Consider the following 26,666-nt stretch of genomic DNA (forward strand, 5'->3'; position numbering starts at 1 on the left):
CGTATGAATCACACGTACGTTCGAAGTGATTTTTTTGGAGGTATATGGATTAAATGCAATGTTATTTCCAGACGTAGTGAAATTGTGCCAACAGTTCAACAAAGGCCGCCCAGACGAGTATAATGGTGATCGAGAAGTCCAGATCTTGCAAAACGGAGTTCCTTTTCATTGGAAAGCCGTAAGGGCTGAAAGAGATATTGCAACGATAAGAACGTTCACACAGCGCTTCTCGAATGGTTTTTGTCTCAATTACTGTGGATTTCTGTCGTCGAGGAACTGAACGATTGGCAGGAGAATCCGACCATTGTTTACAGAGTCTTGTTGATTACTTCGAAGAATAGTTTCACGTTTCTGTGTCACTTCGAAGTATAGTGCAGCTTTCGATGAAAGTTACTTGGCCTTTATAATGCGTAACCACTCTTATGAGAACAGTAAACATTTACTTTCCAGAATATGAAGCTTTCACTTTTGAAAACCAACTGGAAGAGGCCAAAACAAAGAACTTTTCAGCCCTCTGCCTCCTCGCCCATCCCCCGCCACACACAAACGCATGGCCACGTAAACTGTGAAATGCGAATCCGAGTTACTCTAGTGTTGTCGTGAATTAAATATAGCCCAGTGTTGCAGCGTCCCGGTGCGCAAAGACTTCCACTGCGCGAGCGGCAGCAGACGCAGTACATCACTGGCTGGCACCGGCACCGCCAGGGGACGTGCGCCCCATCGAGACATACGACCCCGTTAGATTTCGGCGCCCTTTCCGCGAACCACAACTGTTTGCTCCCCTGGCAGACAATTCCCACGACTGACATTTCCATGTATTTGTATATTCGAATTCTACGAGGCACTCTTCATACGATACAGCCGCTTACATAACTAAAGGCCTTCCACGCCCGCAAGCTGTATGCAACGTTCAGCTAAATCTCGACTACTAATAAGTGATGGATTGTAATTGACTCTATTTGTTTCGTGCTAGGGACGTGTTCTCCAAACCTTTTTTTTTTAGCCTGAATTTTACTATATAAATTACAAAACGTTCTACAAGGGTGATTTGCTGAGTATTTTGGTATCAACGATCCACGTCTCCTGTTGCTCGTTACAGAGTAATAGCATTTCATTTGATTTCTTACTCTCTTGTTCGTGTCTGTATTGCACTGAAACTGTGTACGACAGTGCAGATGTCTACGGTATGCGCCGTGTGTCTTGTTCGGGAAAAAAGCTTGTTCCATTCACCCTCCATATTCGCTGTTGTCAACAGTAGTCCCCACTTCAGATTTTGCCCTCAAACCTGTATTCAGTACTGCTGCGTTGTGTGCCGAGTTTGCTTTTATGGCCGTCCTAATTGTGCGTTAACAGTGAAATACAACAGATCATACGTTTTTACTCATGAAAAGTTGGCCGATGTGCACCTGGTGTATGAGGTCACTGAATGCAGTGGTAGAGCGACACTGTGACTTCACGCTGAATGTTGCTGCAGCGACGACGACAACATTCTAAAATTTTTTTACGTGTATGTAACCGCCTACGAGAAACCGGATCCATCCATACTAGAATGACTGTGTGCTATAGTCATTTTCATTGTTGCGAACATAGTTGCTGTAATGCAAGCAGGTAGTTGGCTCAAAATAATTACTGATGGAGTCGACTGATTGAGTATACAATATAAGTTCATACTTATTGACCAAATTACACAATAGTGACCCCAAGTATAAATTGAATATCTAATACAGTGTCATGTTTGCAAGTTAATATAAGAATGACTAATAGGATAAAGGTACTAAAAAATGAATTGCTGCAGCAAAATTTTACTGAAAAGAAGAAAAAGAAAAGAAGCAGTGTCCAACATTTAACTCTCATAATATAGTGTCTGATAATCAAAGAGTTAATAGGATGTTATTAGAACTAGAATCTTTAAAAACAACAAATCCAAAATTATTACTTTTATATTCCCAGAATACAATAAACTGGAGCTATCACCTTTTTCGAACAAACCATAATCATGGAACCTACTGTCTTTCGATCCAGGCTACAAACCAGTAGATGAACACCTTCGACAGCATCATTCACAGAAGTACAGAAACCTGTGCTGAATAAAAAATAATGCTCTCCCTTCTATTGAAGCACGCCTCAACCGCTGCCAGCATCCTGTCCAGTTATTCAGCAGCATATGTATGCACGTGAATATGGCATCTTTCCCATGCCCTGATACGCATAGGACGTAGACATTGGTTTTATTAATATACAAGAGGCATATGTTACACATTGAAAACAATAACACTGCATCAGCTTAACAAATAATAAGCAAGCACCCGTAACAGCAAACTGCTACAAAACTATTAGAGAAACACCAGCCTATTTCTCTGGCGCCCATTGTGTTCCTCTTAATACACTCCTGGAAATTGAAATAAGAACACCGTTAATTCATTGTCCCAGGAAGGGGAAACTTTATTGACACATTCCTGGGGTCAGATACATCACATGATCACACTGACAGAACCACAGGCACATAGACACAGGCAACAGAGCATGCACAATGTCGGCACTAGTACAGTGTATATCCACCTTTCGCAGCAATGCAGGCTGCTATTCTCCCATGGAGACGATCGTAGAGATGCTGGATGTAGTCCTGTGGAACGGCTTGCCATGCCATTTCCACCTGGCGCCTCAGTTGGACCAGCGTTCGTGCTGGACGTGCAGACCGCGTGAGACAACGCTTCATCCAGTCCCAAACATGCTCAATGGGGGACAGATCCGGAGATCTTGCTGGCCAGAGTAGTTGACTTACACCTTCTAAAGCACGTTGGGTGGCACGGGATACATGCGGACGTGCATTGTCCTGTTGGAACAGCAAGTTCCCTTGCCGGTCTAGGAATGGTAGAACGATGGGTTCGATGACGGATTGGATGTACCGTGCACTATTCAGTGTCCCCTCGACGATCACCAGTGGTGTACGGCCAGTGTAGGAGATCGCTCCCCACACCATGATGCCGGGTGTTGGCCCTGTGTGCCTCGGTCGTTTGCAGTCCTGATTGTGGCGCTCACCTGCACGGCGCCAAACACGCATACGACCATCATTGGCACCAAGGCAGAAGCGACTCTCATCGCTTAAGACGACACGTCTCCATTCGTCCCTCCATTCACGCCTGTCGCGACACCACTGGAGGCGGGCTGCACGATGTTGGGGCGTGAGCGGAAGACGGCCTAACGGTGTGCGGGACCGTAGCCCAGCTTCATGGAGACGGTTGCGAATGGTCCTCGCCGATACCCCAGGAGCAACAGTGTCCCTAATTTGCTGGGAAGTGGCGGTGTGGTCCCCTACGGCACTGCGTAGGATCCTACGGTCTTGGCGTGCATCCGTGCGTCGCTGCAGTCCGGTCCCAGGTCGACGGGCACGTGCACCTTCCGCCGACCACTGGCGACAACATCGATGTACTGTGGAGACCTCACGCCCCACGTGTTGAGCAATTCGGCGGTACGTCCACCCGGCCTCCCGCATGCCCACTATACGCCCTCGCTCAAAGTCCGTCAACTGCACGTACGGTTCACGTCCACGCTGTCGCGGCATGCTACCAGTGTTAAAGACTGCGATGGAGCTCCGTATGCCACGGCAAACTGGCTGACACTGACGGCGGCGGTGCACAAATGCTGCACAGCTAGCGCCATTCGACGGCCAACACCGCGGTTCCTGGTGTGTCCGCTGTGCCGTGCGTGTGATCATTGCTTGTACAGCCCTCTCGCAGTGTCCGGAGCAAGTATGGTGGGTCTGACACACCGGTGTCAATGTGTTCTTTTTTCCATTTCCAGGAGTGTATATCTTTGACGCATTTCAAGGGACTGGCCACTATTAAACTCAGCACTTCTTCTCCGGACCACAAATAGTACTCGGTATTTCACAAGAGAGAGACCGTGGCAACAGCAGTGAACAGTTTCAGGAGGCTTCTTCAGTAATTTCTCAGCCGGTGCGCGGTATAATCATAAGTTAGTTCAAACGTCGGCTTCGTACGTCCTTACATCGCCTAATGCGCGACTATCACGTTGTACGGTTTAGCACTGTTACTTTTGCGTCAACACTGCTTCAGCAGGGCACTGAGCATACCTCTTGTTCCAATTAATTCAGACCACCAGCCATGCTGTCCCCGCCACGCTCCCGACTTACGCCAGTCCAGACAACATCCACTTCACTCGGTGCCGACCATCGCTTCAAGGAACCTCCAGTAGCTTTCCGGCCCGAAGAGCGGTCACTGCCTTTTGGTGCGACTATCGATATGTGCCGCATTGTTCACTGGACAGAAACAGAGAATAAATAATAATCACGTTATTACTCTACAAATAATAACTGGAGGCCATCCTTACACTAAAGTACTCACAAAATATCCATTAAAAACTCCGAAATTTTGTCTATGTGGTTCCGACACCCCGTGTAAACACTTGATTTTCAAGTAAGACTCGTACAATCATCGATTTCACTTGACGTCCAATACCTTTTACTCACATTTGTCCTAAAGCTGAAGGAAATCTCAAGGCTTTTGTTTTATACTGCGAGTTTATTTGATGTGGACACCGCTGATGTTTCACAAAAATTTCAAAACACTGAAACAATATTTTCACGCACAGATAATCTCCAACCGGTTAAACATGCTCTTTGATTAAAACTCGCACTTTGCTACCTCTAGACATACTGAAGCTTAAGTTGAATTTTCCGTTCACACTTGTATGTTTTCTCTTAGTTGCATTCGAGAATGCTTGTGAATGTTTGCAGTGAATGTTTTGGAATAAAATTGTTGGTATACGTTCGAATGTACGAACAACACTGAAGACATTGCATAACCCTACAACTTTTTTCTCCTCGACGTCGCACGACGGTGTTTTAACAAATAATGTTCACGCGGTATCTCATCAGCGAATTATTGGTCAATGAATTATTGGCTTCAGTAGTTAACTTTATTAATAAGTAAAGACTATTAGTTACTGATCTCTAAGTGACACAAACGTAGCCTAAGTATTCTATCAAATGGGATTGGCTTCATCCAGGGACGATATCTTTGTAACGGTTTTGTTTCAGGTTCACTGCGCTGCATATTACTTTACTTGTTTCAGATCACACTCATTTCAGAACAGTGCTGTTATTAATTTTATCAGGCCTTTATTTGACTTACGCATGACGCAGCACGTCGTTAAAAGTAATGATAGCGTAGCAATGCATTTCAGTGGAAGGAATATCCTGGAAAGTGTAATTGCATGAGCATGCTGAAAACTAACACCCCCGAATTTTTCATTTTTTTAAATAAATTAAATGTTATTAACCAACACCTTTGTTATTCACGTCTCATATTTGTAGCCCTCTGCCATTCGAGAGCTCAGAATTGTAGCGTGTAACATGGAGCTGTGCAACGTAACTAGAAGTATATTGGTCGTGAGAAACAGCGAGCTGTAACCGAGTTCCTGTAAGCACGAATTCGAGGAGCGCGACGATACATGGAACACCCTCTCGTTTAGCATAGCAATGTCAGACCACATACCGGCGCTGCAACATCAGCAACAATCCGACGCCTTGCGTTCACTGTCATCGAAGATCCTCCATACAGTCTCGACTTGGCCCCAGCGGATTTTCATTTCTTTCCAAGGCAAGGAACACCTTCGAGGACTTCGCTTTGACAGTGATGAAGTGGTGCAGGCAGAGGTGAAATTGTTACTCTGTCAAGAAAGTCAAACATTCTACAGCGACGGTATCAACAAACTAGTCTCTCCTTATGAGTAATTTGTTCGTCGGCAATTTGCCTGTGTTGAAAAACAAATATGTAGACATGAAGAATAAAATTGTAGAATGTTAAATAAGTTCGTTTTATTTAAAATGCTTTAACAGTTTTCAACTATAAACTTCGGAGGCGTTACTTTTCAGCAAGGCCTCTTAATTACACTTTTCAGAATATTCTATCCCCTGAAATGCAGTCTTCCGCTGTCATTCCTATTAACGACGTCTCATTTAAAATTTGAAACAAGTGAAGTAATATGCAACGCAGTGAATCTGAAACAAAACCTTTACAAAGATATCGTCTCTGGCAAAAGACAATGTCGTCTGACAGAACACTTATGTTGGAGTAAGTTTAGCGACCAGTAACGTCAGAAATATATTCTCTGAAAAGAACAGGTAGAAAAACCTAATAAAGTTTGATTATTTTGTATTTAATGCACTTGCAGCAATCAATTCACACAACATAAGAATGGTACTGTCACTCAGTTCGAGTGTATGTGTTGCGCTATAAAGTCAGACACGAAAGACGTTTATATCGAAGTTGTATCCAGTCAGAAATTACCAACTACTAATGGTTTGAAAATATTTTCCTCAATCTTTGCGATATCTTCAACACTGCGAAAAATAGTAGCGAGCGACACATTTCTAAAATATGGAGAACAGGGGTGTTTGAAAACTGCTCCTCTTCAGCAGTATTATTTCTATAGTCAACAGTATGTTTTAAATGCTTTAAGGTTAGGAAACGTAGCTAGATATATTTGCTGTCGTTAGTGATTGCTGTGGAGTTGAACAAAATCGCCGTCGTTGTCCCTGCGATGCTCTTGCCTTGCGAGCCTCGGGACGACTGCGCTGGCCGGCTATAATTCACGTGGACAGCAGGCTGACAGAGGCGCCGCGTCATACATCACCCGGCGTCCACCCCCGCGACGCGTTTCCCTCAAGACTCACAGCAAGGCGACTGACCCCCCACTGTCCTCCTTCAGTAGTCTTTGACCAATAAGGTCTCAGCTGGCATCGTACCAAGTTTCTGCTTTTCGTCATTCATAAATACGCGCACTTTGCAGGAAACACACACACACACACAGGTGTGTTACGAATGACCACATTCGCCCGATAAAACGGTCCTTCATATTTGAAAAAAAAAAAGTTTTTCTGGAGACAGCAAGTTACTAGTTACTTTTATGCCATCGACGACACTATGTCTGACAGATGGGAACGCTCAAGTAATCTATCGTAAAGAGTTGCTGTCCAGTCAAAATTTGCGCACTAAGCCACTCCAGTTCCACCTCCCCTGCAGATCACGAATGACACAGCTTCCACCCACACGACCAAACCCCAATTCGCTGAATTTGAGAACTGGAGTTTTTATACTATCATCCAAAAGTTGATTCAAAGGCACTGCTCGCATGATGTATTGTAACTAAAAATCGCTGCCACTGCTCAAATACATTACGTGCCAACACATATGCTCTTTAATGGCACTTGTGGTTAGTAACAAGAGTGAATTTAGGACGAACTAAGCAATTCAGAACCAGAATACCAGAATAAGAATAATTTGCATGACTCATTCTATGGTGTGCACAGAATTTTATTGTTGATATCGAAGCACTCACTCCGTCTGCAGGCCACAAGCAGCCCATCGGGACCATCCGACCGCCGTGTCATCCTCAGTTGAGGATGCGGATAGGAGAGGCGTGTGGACAGCACACCACTCTCCCGGTCGTTATGATGGTATTCTTGACCGAAGCCGCTACTATTCGGTCGAGTAGGTCCTCAATTGGCATCACGAGGCTGAGTGCACCCCGAAAAATGGCAACAGCTCATGGCGGCCCGGATGGTCACCCATCCAAGTGCCGACCACGCCCGACAGCGCTTAACTTCGATGATCTCACGGGAACCGATGTATCCACTGTGGCAAGGCCGTTGCCAGTTGATATCGAAGAGGGGAAGAAATTCATAGAATTAGCTTCCGTAGCTGTTACCACTCTTCAGATAAAAGAAAGCTTACTTACAGATCGTCTGTCCCCTCACCATTGCAGCATCAGACGTCTAACACACAGCAATTGTATGAGCGAGAGTAAGAGACAGTTTGAAGGTCACAAACACGTAACACACAAGAAGTGTATTAATGCAGAAATTATATACTGATCATTCAAAAACAAATTTAAATCTGAGGAAGCCTTGTCACAGCATGGGACAACGTCCACAGTTTTGGATTACTCGTCGGGTAGTCGGACCTACACAAGAAATAAAAGCGACACGAGAAGTACAATCAAACGAGAAATAAATATCTATTCAACCTCTGGAGGGTCGTGGCTAGTGAAACTTGGGAACCCGTGTTAAGAAACGTACAGGAAATGTTGTTCTTGACCATGAGAATTGACAAATACGAATACGAAGGCGGCAAGCGCGGCAACTCTCAACCCCTTCCCCCGCTCGCCGTCTCCACAACCATCGGTGAGTGGCGTGCATGCAGCTCTCAACCCAAGCCGTGAGCATACGTGGCTCCATATGTCGAAGTAAGCGCTCACGTACTCTCGCGACGCGGGATGAACTTTACCTGTATGAGTTTATACAAGACTGATTCCAAAGTAACGGGAAGAAGTTCATGTTCACTAAGGATGGCAACTACTTCCGCACTAAACGACATAACAACATCGTCGTAAAACAGATACCGAATGGGCTCCGGCTCAAGTATCTGTAAGACTGCTCTTTATAGAGCATGCCCCGTTGGCTTCATTGTCTTGGAGGGAGGGAACACAGCGGAGTGGATACTCTGGGAAAAAATTGTTCCCATAGCAAACCTTTCGGGGAGGGTGGGTGGGAGGAGTGGGAGGGCTGAAGCACTGACTGTAGAAGCAGCTTTTGAACAGAGACGTGGGTGCAGATTTCCTGGTGCTCAAGTTGATCATCTTGAGATGGTGTAAGGTGGGTGGCTACAGTGATAAAAGCATCTCCTTCCATGCTGTTATGTGTGCATCGCTAATTTGACGTAACGACTCCTTTTACCTATTTACGCCCTCTTGTAACTTCCTGAAACTAATTGATTAGCTGATACCAAATGTGGTTCGGCCCTACCATCCGATGGTCCTTCATCTAGGCAACATATCAGGGGGTCCAGAAAGTTGATAAAAATTTATATTATTACTTGTACTTGCATTTTAAGATTTACAACTTGTTGAATATTCATGCAACTGGCATCTGTATTTGTAACTTTACCATCTGTGTGAATCTGGAATTGAAAATATTATTATTTAAGTAATTAAGAACTCCTCCTTAGTAAGGGAGTGGGTAATACAGCCGTTAACGTCTTTCCAAGCGTGGGTGATACATTGAGGAGAAGTGTCAGTCTTACAACTCTCTAGAGTTCAAAATGAGGTTTTATACTCCGGTGTGCAAGCGTACAACAGATTGCCATTGGCCGTCAGACAGGAAATTGAAAATTCCCAAAAATTCGAAACCAATGTAAAAAATATGTCTTTAGTTGATCCTCCTAAATTAAGAGAGTTATTGGGCTCAGGTATACAAATTCCTATAACTAATATTTACGTTAGATAAATCTTGACTTTCCAGTTCGTAGTGGCGTGTACTAAGGTACATAAATGCTATGTTTGAACATTTAGATAAAAACAACAGCTAAGTAGCATTGAGGACGTAGTAGTGGCTTTTTTGAGATTCGTTCTCCTAACTTTGCATATATATAGAAGTAATTATCATAATTTTCAGTGTGAGTACATCAGCACTGCTCATAATTTGTTATTCGTATGTGTTGCACAAGTCCCTGGAGTGGTTGTTTCTGCACGCTAATGTATAACTTCATCTTTTCCACACCTCTGAACACTTCCTGTTACGACGAGATTTAAAAATAACAATATGTGAGTGAGATGTGCGTCAATAGGCCAGAAAATGTATATTACAATTTCAGGCGCGTTTCAGTTGTACGTTTTCCGAATTTTTGCCTGTGACGTCCACGCGCCCAAACACTATGCATACCAGAACGAAATATTGAAAATTTAAAAATAGCTGATCTCTACCTTTGCAGTGGGATAAACTTGTTGTAAACATTAATCACTTTTAATAAGCGAATTTTTTCTTTTGAATGACGTGAAGTGTTTCACTTATTGTTGTCACTAATTTTTAAATATTACTTCTGATACGAAATCGGTCAATTGTCATCTATCAAAGAGACCAGATGACAATCGGATTTGTGTAGAGGAGGTTGAGGTAAGCAACATCGTTTGAACAAAATAGGTAGGAACACTGACTATTTTCGTGGCTAAGCGTGGCCCAACGCCACTCATTTTCATTAAGTCATGATTTCGTAGTGTCAAGTACTTTTCACCCGGACCAAGAAGACTCTATGTGCGGTGTCTAATGGGAGCAACTGTATAATGGGCAATGCTTTTACGGTTGCTCCCGTCAGCCACCGAGACATGTGTCAGCTTGGTACGAAGAATCTGTGCCCGAATTGTTTGTAATTTTCAATAATGATGCTTGGAACTAATTCAATATATTTTCCGTTGATATTGTAGTTGATCCGAATAAAAATATTTATATAAAGGAAATTGGTATACCGACAGTTAGGGTTTTTCAGGTATTCAAATCTCGAATAATTTCGTTCTTTTCTTTTGTTACTTTGAAAGACAATTATTACGAATAATAAACACTATTAGCTCTCTTCATTTTCAAACGGTTTGTATTAACATTAAAGATGTCTGTGAAATCATAAACCCTTATTTATTATACCAGTATATACTTTCCTTTTACTTTCAAGACTTAATCGTTAGGAAACGCACTACAAAAATGGAAGAGAATTCTGTGATGCGTTAAATATGCTGTGAGATGTAACAGTCAGTTTATACCTCAATCTGTACTGGAATTACCGACAGCTAATAAAGAAGCATTACAGACTGTGGACAAAAGTTGTGGGATATGTAATGTTAATTATTTCTGTATCTACACGTTAAAAGTATGATATTAATTGTATCTGTGTGTAACCTCTACGCCATTCTATATTTTCATTATTCAACATCAATTTTTTGGGTCAGTTATTATCAGCCATCGATGAAGAAATTGAAATCAGTATCTTGATTTGCCAGCGTCTCCCGCTCTAGATAGAACACTTCCCAATAACTAAATTATTAACTCAACTTTGAGATGAAAATAAAGCTAAGGTTCCCAACCGTATAACTTTTTCGATGGACAAGTTTGCGTCTGGACAGGAAAATAAAGATAAATTGTACTCAAACTATTATCATACTACAGTACTTTAATTATCCAGTTTGACACTCACCGTTTCCTGACTAATCTCATTATTGAGTAAGTGTGATGCAAACGAACGGGATTTTGACTGCGCTTGGAAGCCAATATCAAGTTCGGATAGAACGTTGAGGCTCCGATAAAAAGGGCGTGCTCTAACTTTTTACATCTCAAGACGATGATTCTATTAGTTTTTATGAATGTTTTGGAGACTTCGTCAGACGTTGTTAATACTAATTACAAAACATTTCATCCACAGTTATTAACGACGAATCATCGGAACTCGCAGCTATATGTCAAGTCTCGACGTTGTATGTCAGAATTCCGTCGCGCAAATTACACCCCTGCATGTTCCTCGTGTTGATAAAAACGTTCAGCCACGAAATAGTACAATTTTCAGAAGAAACGTGCGATATGAACATCTAATACGTAAATTTTAAAAGCGGAATCAGCTATATTTACTTACTTGCAACCAGACAAACAGTAAGTTAGTGGGCGTTTCGTTTTCCTGGAAGTTAACTCCCGGTCCTTTAATGTACTGTGCTGTGACACAAACTGCCTGACCTAATTACTGGATCTTGTAAAGGATAACCAGGCGAAATACAGTTTGTCGCCCGTTGTAATAAGCAAAGCAGAACGAAACTTCGTTGCTTGCAACAAGGTACGGTTTTAATTAATTATGTGGTAGGAAAGTTGTTGCGATAAAAGACTCCTGAGTTGTCTCACAAGTAAAATGAAAACAGAGTAGCCAACACCTCTACATTAAAGTGAAGTAGAGTATCTGTTGAATCCTCCTAACGTGAAAAAAGTCATAGAAAGGACTGAAGAAATTCTCTTAATTGGCTACAGATGTATTCTTTCTACAAATACTAGCTGAAAAACCCGACAGTGTCGAGGTTTTCATTTTTCCATTTTCATATCGGAAACGAAATCAATAAATTAACTGTGTTTGAAGCGAAGTATCGAAAAAATTCCATTTCGATGTATTTGTGAAAACACCTTTGAAGTTATGAAACAGGTGTGCAAAGAATAATATATAACTTACAAATATATAAGTACAGTAACCAAATTAAGAGACATGATACCGAACAGTTTCTGTACGGTGGACACAGCTGCTGCCCATGACTATAACGTGATGTTATAAACGTCTCAACGGCAACGCCTCTTCATAGCCCTATAGACAGCTACCGTTTTCGCCTATAGCCGTTTGCGCTTCGCAATTGAAAGCTGTCAAAAGCTCTGCAATGTGTCAAAAGCGCTGCAAGGTGTCCATGATTTCTTTTAACTGTCTCGACTCTGGGAATGTCTTAGTATTAAAGAATAAATGCATCAATGTTTCATGTGTCATGCAGCAGTTTTTCGCACATCTCAATGTTTATAACGTCACATCTCCTAAACTATATGTGGTGCCAGTTATGGATCGCATACAACTTAAGACTTATGGTGTTTCTTTTTCTTCCTTTCTTCCAACTACTTCTTCATTATCTCCCCATCTGCTCGTTTCTTCTCATCTGTCCACACTGTCTGGGGTCGAAGTTTTGGCTCATCTTCTTCATAGTTTGCGTTTTCTGTCAGTAGCCTGAAGTAAATCCTGTCACGTATTATTTCTTCTGTAACACCTATTTTGTTGGTATCTTTCTTTACTGCTTCTGTGCATCCTACAATTTTTTCAGCTTACTTACATAATTAAACATTTTCTTTGTAATCCGTGTTTCTTCCATTCTTTTTAAATGTCCATAAAATTTTAGCCGTCTCTTCCTCACTATATCTGTGACCTTTTCAGTATTTTTGTATAAATCTTCATTTCTCCTTGTAGTCCACCTATTTTCATTGTTTTTTTCAGGACCTAGAATTTTTCTTAGTATTTTTCTCTCTCTTTTTTATAGTTCTCTTAATTCGCCTTTCTTATTCAATGTAGGCACTCTGATCCATATGCTGCTTGCGTCCTAATAACTGAATTATGATGTGTACTGAATGGCTATTCATTTCTTACTGCAGTAGTTTTGTCTTAATTTATATGCAGATTGTAACTTTTTGATTTTCTTTCTTTATTTGTTGTGTTATCCAGTCCATTGGCTTGGATCCAATCCCCAAGGTATTTGAATTTATCAGCTCTTTTAATTTTTCCACACTTTGTTTCCGCAAGATTTTCTGTATTATGTTTATGTTCTATATACTCGATTTTTTTCATAGGATATTTTTATCCGTCTTTTCAGCAGTCTCGTGTAACAGATCAAGCATAACTCTTGCGTCTGTTCGGTTTTCAGTTATAAATTCATTACCTTCCCCAAAGGCTAAACGTTTCACTTCAATTTTTTTCTTTGCTTGGGCCATGCTTATACCCTTCGTTCATCTGTTCTTAATGCGCTTTCCCATGTTTTTACTATTTTATCTAAAGCCAAGTTAAAAGAAAATTGGGGACAGTCCATCTCCTTGTCGAACTCCTGTTTTGATTTTGAATGGTATATATATATATATATATATATATATATATATATATATATATATATATATATATATATATATATATATATATATATGTGTGTGTGTGTGTGTGTGTGTGTGTGTGTGTGTGTGTGTGTGTGTGTGTGCATGAATTATCACGATTTAACTTTTATATGCTTTATATGCTCACAACCATAGCAATTATTCTAACACTATACAAGAAAGTTCTATTTAGTTTGTGAGCTGCTTAAAGGAATACTTACAGCTTCGGACACAGTTACCATAGAGGACGCACAAACGAACTTGATAATAACGTCAGTACAGAATAAGGGACGTAGAATCAATCAAATTTTGCCACGTAACCACAGGTTGGAAACGCATCGCTGTGAAGCTACATCCATAAAACGAAATTTTTGGAAATTTTTGGTAAGGTGTCATAGGACCAAACTGCTGAGGTCATCGGTCCCTAATCTTACACACTATTTAATCTAACTTAAACTAACTTACGCTAAGGACGACACACACACCCATGCCATACAACGAAAGATGGCCAGCGGCAGCCTGCTGGAAGTGTGTATAATATATTTACAGGCTAACGTAAGATAATTTCGCGGTTTAGGTAATTTTGCAGTATTTTGTTATAAGCTTGCTGCGATGAACCCGTCCAGTATACTGTTTCCTATTTATGTCTTCTGTAGTTGCGTTACATCTGCGCTCTCTCGCGGTCAGTGAAATGCACTGACAAAGCAAGTTACTGTTGTGTGACGCGTCTCATTTTGGAAGCAGGGTGGTTTGTTTCTTCGCAGTTGTAAATTAATTTTAGAGACACAAGAAGCAAGTAATATAAATTTTGTTTATACACAGTAGGTATAATGAGATCAATAGTGTTATGTAAACAATTTAGTTTATTTGTTTGGTGAAAAATGTGAAGACAAAGGACCTTAGGAAGTCAGTGCTTGGTGTTGCGATAGTCACACTCAATCTTGAGTCAGTCAGCTGGACGACTGTTGACGTTACATTAGTTCTACGGGCTTCATTAGATATTTAATGCGAATATACTGGAGGCAAGTATTCACACGCCTAACCATAAACAAACTTTTTAAATTCAAATTGTTGCCAAATTAACTAATGTCTATTGCAAGTATTACTGGCGTATTTCATACACCTAATTCAGACGATTGCCAAATTACCTAACCCACCTTTCCTGATTTACCTTCCCTTACAACAGAAGAATTTTATTTATTAAAGAAACGATCATTTGAAACATATTTTAAGCGTTTTTGCTCATATTTTTTTTATTTCTAACTTTACGGGATTTGGTTCAACATGGAACGCATGTGAAACTAAAACCTAAAGAAATGAATAATGTGAAACGTGGAAAAGTGTACAGAAATTACGAAACTTCGAATCTCTTGGCTGTAACTAGACGAGTGACATATGAGAATAAGACTACACATAAAGCAGCGAAACTAAATGGTGTCCCCTTCAACACTATTATAAAAAAATTCTGTCAGGCAATGAAGACACTCAACATCCATATATGGAAAAACTGGGCAGGCCACTTGCATTACCATTTGGAAATATCATTGTGCTGTCCAATCCATTGTTGAGCTGCAGAAGCTGCGTTGCTTTTAACGTAATACAAATCGGAAAACTTGCTTAGGGTTTGGCTGCAACCTAAGGAAAAGAGCTTATGTTTAATCCTGCAAAACAGTTACCTTGCAAACGGTGGTGGTATGGTTTGTATTTTAGGATTCCAGAAATTCCGGTAAACGCTGAGCTCTGTAGAAGATTCCTAATGAACCTATGGAGAAAACCCAGCAGCAGAACAGGAGGAAGAAGTTTCATTGGCCATATGTCTCAAAGGACACAACCAAGATTTCAGTCTACCACCATTGAACTCGACAATAGTAAGCAATGCCCCAAAGGCTGTAACTATTTCATTCAAACAACATCGTCTCCAGGAAAGATGACGAATGGATTTATACTATCTGCTTGAAGATTTACTAATCTGAGGTGCAAATAGAAACAGGTGCGTCATGGACAAGGCTTTTTTGCTGAATAACCTACCACGACAACTGTCAAAATCCACAGACAAAGGAAGCTGTCGACATGTGACACAACTGTTGCGAACTTTCCACTTCTGCAGATGCGGTCTGAAGATTATGAATGAATCTCCGTATTGCAGAGTTGCTTTACCACTACTGCAGAATTACCTTACATGTTGAAAAATTACCTTCCTCTTTACAATTCAAGTTTACTTACAATTACGAACAGTGCCCATAATAAGAAAAGTGTTATATGTTTATAAAATGTGGCTCAATAAAATTAAATGAAACACTTGTTATTTTGCTCAAATATAGAAACACGTATTGAAAACACTTGAAAATTACCTTTATTTACAATTACGAACAGTGCTTATAATAAGAAAAGTGTTATACGTTTATAACATGTGGTTCAATAAAATTAAATGAAACACTTTTTGTTATTTTGCTCAAATAAAGAAATACATATTGAAAACACTTGAAAATTACCTTACTTTACCCTAGACGCTATACTAAGAATAGAAGTTACTGGATAAAACAATTCAGTGTAATTTTATTAGGCTACAGTTGAAGAAAGACAAACTTTTAAAACACTGTTCACAAATAGTTGCTCTACACCCAGTTATCCGTGAAATTAATTCCCATTAATTCAGATTGCTAGAACTGCTGAAAGTTTACTAATTTGTTAACGTAGGAGGTTGCACTAAATAAACAGCACTGCAGTAAGGTATTCGATAGGTGCTACTGTGAAGTACAGTACATTTGATAATTAAATCCAATTCCATTTTGTTAATGTGTGTAGAACTCTAAAAATACTCATGAAACTGTAAGTATTCATTTTCCTTCCGTATATAATTGGAAACATGAAATCCAATCGTGATCGTACACTGAAGCGGCAAAGAAAGTGGTATAGTCATGCGTATTCAAACACAGAGATATGTAAACAGGCAGAATACGGCGCTGCGGTCGTCAACGCCTATATAAGACAACAAGAGTCTGGTGCAGTTGTCAGATCGGTTACTGCCCCTACAGTGGCAGGTTATCAAGGTTGAAGTGAGTTTGAACATGGAGTTATGGTCGTCTCACTAGCGATGGGACACAGCATCTCCGAGAGAGCAATGAAGTGGAGATTTTCCCATACGACCATTTCACTAGTGTACTATGAATATTAGGAATCCGGTAAAACATCAAATCACCGACACCGCTGCAAGAACTGGAGCAACGACAACTGAAGAGACTCTTTCAACGTGACAGAAGCAAATTGCTGCGGGTTTCAATGCTGGGCCATCAACTAGTGTCAGCGTGCGAATCATTCAACGAAACATCATCGATATGGGCTTTCGGAGCCGAAGGCCCACTCTTGTTCCCTATATGACTGCACGACGCAAAGCTTTACGCCTAGCCCGGACCCGTCAACACCGACATTGTACTATTGACGACCGGAAACACGTTGCTTGGTCAGACGAATCACGTTTCAACCGGTATCGAGTGGATGGACGTGTACGGGTATGGAGACAAAGTCAGGAATCCATGAATCCTGCATGCCAGCAGGGGCTGTTAAAGCTGGTGGAGGCTCTGTAATGGTGTTGGGTGTTTGCAGGTGGAGTGATATGGGAGCACCTGTGCGGCTAGATAAGATTCCGCCAGGTGACACGTACGTAATCATCCTGTCTGATCACATGCATCCATTCAAGCCCATTGTGCATTCCGACGGACTTGGGCAATTCCAGCAGAACAATGTGACACCCTACACATCCATAATTGCTACAGATTAGCTCCAGGAACACACCTCAGCTGGCCACCAAACTCCCTAGACATGAAAATTATTGTACATATCTGGGATGCCTTGCAACTTGCTGTTCAGAAGACATCTCAACCTCCTCGTACTCTTACGGATCTATGGATAGCCCTGCAGGATTCATGTTGTCAATTCCCTCCAGCACTACTCCAGACATTAGTCGAGTCCATGTTCGAGTCCATGTTACGGCACTTCTGCGTGCTCACGTGGGCCCTACACGATATTAGGCAGGTGTACCACTTTTTTTTGGCTCTTCAGTGCATATGTTAACACATGGTCACTGTTAGAGACCAATGCTAACTACGGATGTGAGCACACTACTAGTCAATCAGTCCGATGCCTAAATATTAACAGACAGTAATAGCAAAAACGGATAGGGAGCTGACGCTGTGTATTACGCTGTAGAGCTGTGGTGCACTGTGATTGACCAGAAATGCAAGCTAGAAACATTTTTTGAAATCCTAACATGTCCAATCGTGTGGATAGCTGAGCGTTTAACACGCATCACTACCACAACGTAGACACGATTACCGCTCCAACTTGTGACAAGGATCTTTTTTCGGAGGATGGACTGGGATGAGCTCAAATCTGATCCTATGGGACGCTAAAAAGCGTTGGTGAATTAGTGACACCGGTTTTATATCGGTTAGGAAATCCGGATGCTTATAAAATTCCCATAAGAAATCGTCTGAAGGATTCCGTCCACTCTGCCGAGCAGCGTGGAAAAACTCATTCCTTTAGTCCTATCAATCTCTTTTGATGGGCTCATATTTAAATTTCTGAGTATGTGGCGAAAACATTCAGAAAGCATTTTATTACTAGAATACAGGAACAGAGAACAAAAATATAAATCTCTAAATTAGGAAGTCACGCGGAAGTACACACACACGTAAAAATAATTTCCGTGGAAATTAGGAAAGAAAGTGTAATGTTCTATTGGCAGATCTACAACCTAAGAACGAGTTTTATCAGATTGACAATAGAAAATCTGTGCACTTTGAAACAGATAAAAGGTGAACCTAAATGGTCGAGAAAAGTGTACAAAGCGCTACAAGCAATTGGTATAAATAAGTGAGAAACTAAATACAGAAAAAATGAGAAACAAAATTAAGAACTAGGACGGTTTTAAACAAAAAACAGTTCTAAGAAGGCAAGCACAGATGAGTACAGAAATAGATGAACAAATAAAAGAGTATTGGAGAAATCATAATGTTAACATAGGGGCTTAAACGAAAGAAGAAGAAGACGATTAGTATTGGGAGCCTATGAGCCTATCAACATAGCATGTCGGTTGTGGAATAAATTACATATTGGGCATTAGGATCTTGAGAATGAGATTATAACTACCGTCTCATTTCTTATTTCCAGCTATTTGCTTCCAAGACAGCCGTGCGTCCGTTGACATCTTAGCTATCTAGGGCAGAATATTTCAATCCCTCGAGGACCAAAGATCAGTCTGATACGTCTACGAAACCTCTGAAACGTTACCTCGGGTATCTTCACATGACTCTGTTTGAATGGCAGCGGGCTGTGAAATCTGTCTTTCTAGAGAGAGATATAAAAAATGGAACATCACAGAGCATGAAAACGCCATCCGATCTTTCGGAGTTAGGGATGGGGGCAGACGCTGCTATTGTCCCTCCATTATTAACATCTCCATTAAACCGATCGTGGCCCTTCCATTCCTATTCAGCTGTCTACTTTTTACTTCCGTCTCTTGCTTATCGATCGACAGCTTCTAGCTTCCACTTCTTATTTTGCTTTGACGGATGCATATAATTACGAGTTGCCTGACAGGGAATATTCATGATTAAAAAGTGCTACGAAAACGGATTACCCACTATTACGATGTCATCAAGTTCTTAATTGCGGTGTGGCATTTGAAATGCATCTTTATTAAGCAGAGTGACGTAATATAGGTAAATAATCTGGGTCGGCAGCTGTGATGAATTGTTGAAACTATTTAATGCCACTTGCAGCTGTCTTTTTTATTAATTGCTTGCACGATTGCACAATTTCAGTCATAGACCATTATCAAACACCTTTACAAAAATTCATTGATGGCACATTATGCCAGATATGTCTTTGCAGCTCTGTATACTTACGTAGCGTTCACGGCCATCGTGGCTATCAGTACGCATGTCGTAATTGTCATAAAGCCGAAATCACTCCTAACGTTTTTAAAAGCTGTGACATGTAGCAGTACGAATGGAGCCAGTGATTTCAAAGTTATGACTGTTACGACACCTACACTCATAGACACGTTGATGGTGGATGATGTTTAAGTATACAGAGGTCTAGAGGCTTGTAGGGTATAACGTGCCATAGATGAATTTATTTTGTGAGGGTACCTGGTAATGGCCTAAGACCGATATCGTAAAATTGTGTAACCAATACAGGAAAAAATGACAGCTGCAAGCAACATTATATCGCTTAAGATACTACAGTAAATTTGTTATGATGCAGTGAATTTCGGACAACACATGGTCAGAATGTTTCAAGCGTGAACTAAAAAAACAGGAAGGAAAATTAGAATTTAACATCCTACCGACGGCAAGATGATGACGGACGGAGCACGGACGAGGAGGAAATTGTCGGGGCTCGTCTGAAAGAAATTACCCCAGCATTCGTCATAATCGGTTGGGAAAAGTCATGAGAGACAATGGTCTGGATAATAACATGGAGAATTTAATCTCTCTCCTGCCGAGTTCGAGTCCATTGCCTTAACCAACGCAACCCATCCGTCACTAGAACGGTAACCGTATTTGTGACACTATACAAGCTTCACTATTTTCTAGGGACAATTACGATAATTTTACATTTTTGTCTTGCGAATGAAAATTTTTTGAAAATTCGTATGAATTTGTCCGGAATTAAAATCGTATATTTAATGCAAATGTGCTAACGATTGTTAATATTTATTGCTAGCAACATTCAGCCGCGGTTATGTACAAACATATGAGTATTACAGAGAGCTTTGTGAATTTTCCTTATGATACGAGGGTAACTCGGAAAGTAAGTTCCTATCGATAGTGAATGGAACTACAGTGAAAATCCGATAAAGGTTTGCATAGCTGTGTTGGGCAGTGTCTCTAGTATGCCCATCGAGTGCACCACGTCGCTTTTTTCAGTTTTGAGCACACTGTGAGCACCTAAAGACGTCTAGTAAATAGTGTCTCCCGCCAAGTACGAGTGGATGTGAGAAATTTCGCCGTATTTTGTGTAGCCCACACAACATAACTTTCACGCATTTCTTTCTTGATGACAAATCTCTGCCGCACAGCACACTTCAGGGGAAATGAGGACATTCCTACAGCGTTTTAGACAGAAGTGTTTGATTACCCACCATACGGTCCGAACTTCGCTCCCTCTGATTTTCATCTCTGCTCACATGACTACGAAGACAACATTTTGACACAGACAACAAGCTGCAAATCAACGTAGACAATTGACAAAAAGCACAGGCTGCACTAATCATCAATCTTCAGTAGGTTATTTTGTAGATATACTGTCTTCTGACATTGCTGCTTTGTTATAGACAACCACATCATCTGCGAACAGTCTTAAAGAGCTTCCGACGTATTCTGTTAGAAACAGTAATGAGCCTATCACACTTTCATAGGGTACTCCGGAAATTACCTAGAAATCTGTAGATTTTTTTTCCGTTAAGAGCGACATGTTGAGCTCTATCTGCAAGGTAAGTCTTCAATCCAGTCGCAAATCTGGTCCTATATTCGGTAAGCTTCTTTTTTTTTCCTTCCTTTTTTCACTAGAATGCAGCGCGGGACGGTGTCAAACGCAATCCTGGTATCCGCTTGAGCGTCGTTGTCTACAACGCTATGATCTGATGGAGGAACAGAACGAGCTGTTGGGCAAGATCTCTGTTTGCAGAACCCATGTTGATTTTTACGGAGGAGATTTTCTTTCTACAAAAACGTCATAGTTCTTGAGCGTAAAACATCTTCCGTAACTACCCGGTAAGGAAACTGGAGGGTGAGCATATTGTCATTACCCTTATTATCTGCTACCTACAGCTAAGCGGTTTACTGCAAATGGTAGCTTAACTTACAAAGTTTTACACGGACATAGACTCACTTTCTGTTTTATGGTTGGTTCAAATGGCTCTGAGCACTATGGGACTTAACTTCTTTGGTCATCAGTCCCCTAAAACTTAGAACTACTTAAACCTAACTAACCTAAGGACATCACACACATCCATGCCCGAGGCAGGATTCGAACTTGCGACCGTAGCAGTCCCGCGGTTCCGGACTGCGCGCCTAGAACCACTAGACCACCGCGGCCGGCAAGTTTTTATGGATACACCTCTAGATGTTATCTGACTCGTCAATTACAATAATTTTAACAACGGCTAATGTTTCACCAAGATGGTGCACCACCACACACATATTTGCTCGCCAGTTCTTGGATGAAATCTTCCTATGTTTACATGCATACTCCTAAAGCCACCGCATGGTGCAGGGTGCAATGTACCTTGTCCCACAACTAGTCATTTCCTTTCCTGTTCCACTCGCAAATACAGCGAGGGAAAATCGACTGTCTATAGGCTGCCGTAAGAGCCCTAATTTCTCTTATCTTCATGATCCTTACGCGAAAGATTCAAACGCTACTACTCAAAATTTTCTCGGTAGGGTTTCCCGAAAGAAACGTCGTCTTCTTTCGCGATATTCCCATTTGAGTTCACGGAGCATCTCCGTAGTACTTGCCTGTTGATCGAACCTACGGGTGACAAATCTTGTAGCCTGCTTTTCAAATTGTTCGTTGTCTTCTCTTGATGGGGATCGCAAACATTGGACCAGCAGCCAAGAATGGGTCGCACTAGTGCTCCATACGCGATCCCCGGTGAACTACATTTCAAACTTTTAAATATAATTGTATAATTGTAACTGTATGAAACTTATGAAACTATTACGTTTCGCTAGGAAACTGTGTGACTTTAAATTCCGATTTTCAGTGTTGCCCCTGTATCCTGAACTGGAATGGCCTTTACTACCCTACTTTTTAACATGAACATTAAGTACGCTAAGTACGTAAATTACTTTCAATGTGTTTGCTGCCAACCAATCAAAGCAGAATCTGGCTACCTGTGAATAAAACTGAATACAAAGAATTGTTGTCAATAAAACTCACAGTGGTTAACTGTTACGTATTGAAACTGTGCGCTGTTAGGAAAACGCATCTACTGAACTACACAAAAATTTTACAAATGAATGCCGTTTCTAATTTCATCTCAGAAAGTTCGTTTAGGAGCTGTGATCGTTTCTCAACTGCCAAAGCAAAACTCAACTCTGCTCTATCTGCATGCTATGAAAATGAGAAGTGCTGAACTGCAAGTACCTGTAATAAACTGCTGCGCGGCAGACTAGCTTATCTTGTTTTATTTTAAGCTAGTTCCATAAATTAAACTTCGTTATCTTTTTTAAAAAAACGCAGGTCACTGTGCACGCAATGGTGCAAAGTGGGCAGTGCAACTTTTACCAGATTTATTTTTCATTCAACAGCGAAGATTTAGCTTCGGTGAAATATTAGTAAGTGAATAAATTGTTTTTTTTTTAATTTCATTAAAGTCCTTTTAATAATATATAAATGATTCATACTAACATGATCACTTTCCCTTGGTATTTTTATAAACCATAAAAATTAATTTTGGTCATAGAATTTACTCTTTGCTTTTTAATGAAATACTTTCAACTAATTAAAGATAATTATAATATTAACTCATCACTGATAATTCACTCTTGATACAATAGGGGTGAAACTCATTTAGTGAGTTACAATAACAAGACGTTGGTTCTCTGCCAGGTCACTTGGAGCGCTGTCGTTTACCAGTCCATGATCTCTCTTTCTTACTGGCTGAGTTTTAGCCTTGCTTGTCTGTTTTTGTTTTATTGTTAACAGAAACGTGTTTCACCACACAGTGCTTCTTGCTTCTCGTGTGTATTGCGCTTTTTGTATTGAGTTGTAAATATGTTTCTCGTATTATGATTGAGTTCTGTCTGTATCTGTAATATTGGATGGAATAAATGATACCGTACTTACTTTTATTTCATACATTACAGAAGCTCGCTTCGTCGATGGTGTTTTGTGGACTTTTATGTATCTGTTACTAGCTTACTAATCCGTGTGTCAACTGCTCGATTTAAATGCATGTTAAGTATGTTGCTTTCAATCTTCTTTATTTTTGTTTGCATCCGTGTTTCGTACTTCCTCGCATTTAAAGGTGAACTCCATGTTCGCAGGTTTTGAGAGTATTGGTCTCCAACTTTACGACACCTTGACACGGAAAGAGTATATAATTCTGCTTTGAAAGATGTACTCCCTGCCATTGAGTGCCATGCATTTCACAGTGGCCTGCAGAGAATGGGTGGAGATGTAGATGAGCATTCACTGTAGTCTTGGTGACTAGAGCATTCTTCCTTGCAAATGCTAGAAGTGTGACAGTACTTACGCAGATTTTATGGGATACTGTAAACAGTACATCGTATCCGAAGGCAAAGAAAATTTCGGTGGCCCGCATTAAAAACAGTTGGAACAAAAACAAGTTTGAATCCTAGCAGTATACTCACAAGCATTTAAATCGAGCAGCTCACACACGGGTGCGTAAGCAGTAACAAATAAACTTGAGTCCACAGAATAACACGCGATGAAACCAGCTTCTGTTTCATAAGAAACAAAATCAAATATGGAATCATTTACCCCGTCCAATATGACGGACGAGAACGACAATTAAACAGAAAAACAGAAAATATTTACAATTAAATTAAAAGAGTGCACTGCACAAAAGAAGGTTATAATCAGGTACATAATTTCCACTTGATAACAGCCACACTGTCACAACTGCAGTAGTGGATATTACAAATAAATACACTTTGCCACCAGACTACCAGACCCAACCACAAAGAATAAGTGAAAATATTCTAATCTAGCACCCATATTCTCAAACTAAGTATAGAGATTAAAGTTCCATACTTTCCCGTATTTCAGGTAGGCTTCCAGGCCGCTCTCAGCGCCACTATCGATGTCTGTCTCCGTATCTTAACATGGATCGTGCACTTCTGACATTTTGTTGTTCTGTGCTGGATACCAAAAAGTAGACATTGTTAAACACAATGAAATCTTTATTCTGCAATATTTACTCACCTGATCACCCACTTCCAATTCCTCGTTTTCGTTATCCCTCTCTCACTGGCACTGTCTCCTTCACTCTTTTCCTAGCACTATTCTGTCACTGTCAACTATGTCCTACTAGCAGTGTGTCACTCTCTTTCCCTCACACTGCCGTTGTACCCATCTCTCTTTCTATAATACAACCACTGTCTTCTGTCTTCCAGTATTTATTACATTTTCGTCTCTTTCCCACAGCCGCGATCTAATTCTCTCTCAGCATAAAAAGGTGCGAATGCGTCAAAGTTTTGGAAAAAAATTTAAAGTTTGTGAAAAAGATAGACTGAGACAGTTGTACCCCACTTTCTAGTAAGAATCTTTTAAACAGGAACATAGTAGTTTTCCGCAGGTTCCTTCTTTTCCCTGTTATGCCAGGGCATATCAGTCATATGAAAAGAGCTTCATGAGGCAGTTACCTTTTGTGAAACTCAGACAGAATTTTACGTGCACAAAATTGTGTGTGTGCTTCATTTCTACGAACTCGGGTTCCCAAAACCGTTCTGATGGTAACGGAGACACTTTATAGCATATTTCTCCCTACTACGTTACTTTATAAATTACGTTTTCGCCTCGCACCGAATTTTACGTGCATATTTTTCGTGTGCAAGCGATGTAACTTTGAATCTCTGTACCTCAGAAACTCATAACAATATCAAGGAAATTTTAAAGACCGCCCGAGATGGGAATCTTAGGAATACATCGTAAAAAATTCTGCTATTTGCTGCGCATAGCAGTCTTGGAAACCGTGGCTCGGTTTTCGTAGCCAAAACCCATGTTTGTGGGGTACTTCTCGGTAGCCGGCAGGAGTGGCCGAGCGGTTAAAGGCGCTACAGTCTGGAACCGCACGACCGCTACGGTCGCAGGTTCGAATCCTGCCTCGGGCATGGATGTGTGTGATGTCCTTAGGTTAGTTAGGTTTAAGTAGTTCTAAGTTCTAGGAGACTTATGACCACAGCAGTTGAGTCCCATAGTGCTTAGAGCCATTTGAACCATTTGAACTTCTCGGTAACGGATAAAGATTTTTGAAAACGGGAGGATGACACTTCTAGATAAATTCTCAGAGAACGCACCATCAAAATTTGAGGAATCTGCTGCTTTTAATTATTTATATATCGCTGCTGACGGCGCAAAATTGGTGAAAAACGTTTTCCGTGTTTTCTCAGGATCTTAATGCTGTCTCCATAAGCTGCTTAAGGTACACCATAGATCACATCTAATGCAAAAGGATGCAGACGATTTGCTCCATTTGCACAGGCTAGAAGAAATGTGTAATATTCCAGCTCTGAACCTGTACTGTAAGACGATCCTTCTGTGGGTATACAAATGGTCCCTAGCCTAATGGCTATCCAACAGAACCCAAGTTATGAGTTCTGGAATAATCCCGTTTTTATGCGTAGTGTTCTGGTACATATTGGTAACGCATGCTATTGCATAGAAACTGACAGCCGAGTACTGTCATTTGATTTAAAAAAAGAAAAAAAGAAACCAGCACACATAGAATAAAGTTCAAATGGCTCTGAGCACTATGGGACTTAACAGCTGTGGTCATCAGTCCCCTAGCACTTAGAACTACTTAAACCTAACTAACCTAATGACATCACACACATCCATGCCCGAGGCAGGATTCGAACATGCGACCGTAGCAGTCGCACGGTTCCGGACTGCGCGCCTAGAACCGCGAGACCACCGCGGCCGGCTATAGAATAAAGTTGTCTAGTCATGATCACCGGCATAGAGTCTGTTACCTCAGAGCCTATGTTTTATTCGAGGGTGTACATCCCTGATACAGTCACCACGAAAGAGCCTCAGATGTGTTGTCTGCGAAGAGAGCGTCCCTGTTATCTCATATAAATCGATTTTTTTAGAGTATGATGTGGTTTTGTAATATCATCTTATGGTGCATACTTTGGGCAAAACATCTGACGGCCATTTGCCTGCATAACGATACCTGCAATCAGAAAAAATAAAATCAACTTCTCGACGGAGCTGCTAGAGTAGCTTTTATAGCGCAACACGACTCTGCTTTTAGCCCACTGCTTACTGGATGGCAGTTTATTTCCACCTATGAAACCAAAACGCGAAAAGTTAACGACACCCTTATGACACGCAGTATTATTCTAAAACCGGAACTGCAAACTCAACGAAAAGAAATGCTGTACAAAACTGTTGAGGCTTTCGTGTTCTCTTG

At 40.9% G+C, this 26,666-nt stretch overlaps 1 protein-coding gene and 1 pseudogene across 1 annotated transcript in view; one reads left to right on the forward strand and one right to left on the reverse strand.

Annotated features, from left to right (window-relative positions):
* Positions 1–26,666, forward strand: part of LOC126412541 (allatostatins) — a 532,290-nt gene that overhangs the window by 202,127 nt on the left and 303,497 nt on the right. The window lies entirely within an intron of this gene.
* Positions 7,560–7,677, reverse strand: LOC126413518 (5S ribosomal RNA; annotated as a pseudogene).

Source organism: Schistocerca serialis, chromosome 7 (assembly GCF_023864345.2).
Source record: "Schistocerca serialis cubense isolate TAMUIC-IGC-003099 chromosome 7, iqSchSeri2.2, whole genome shotgun sequence".
NCBI lineage: Eukaryota > Metazoa > Arthropoda > Insecta > Orthoptera > Acrididae > Schistocerca > Schistocerca serialis.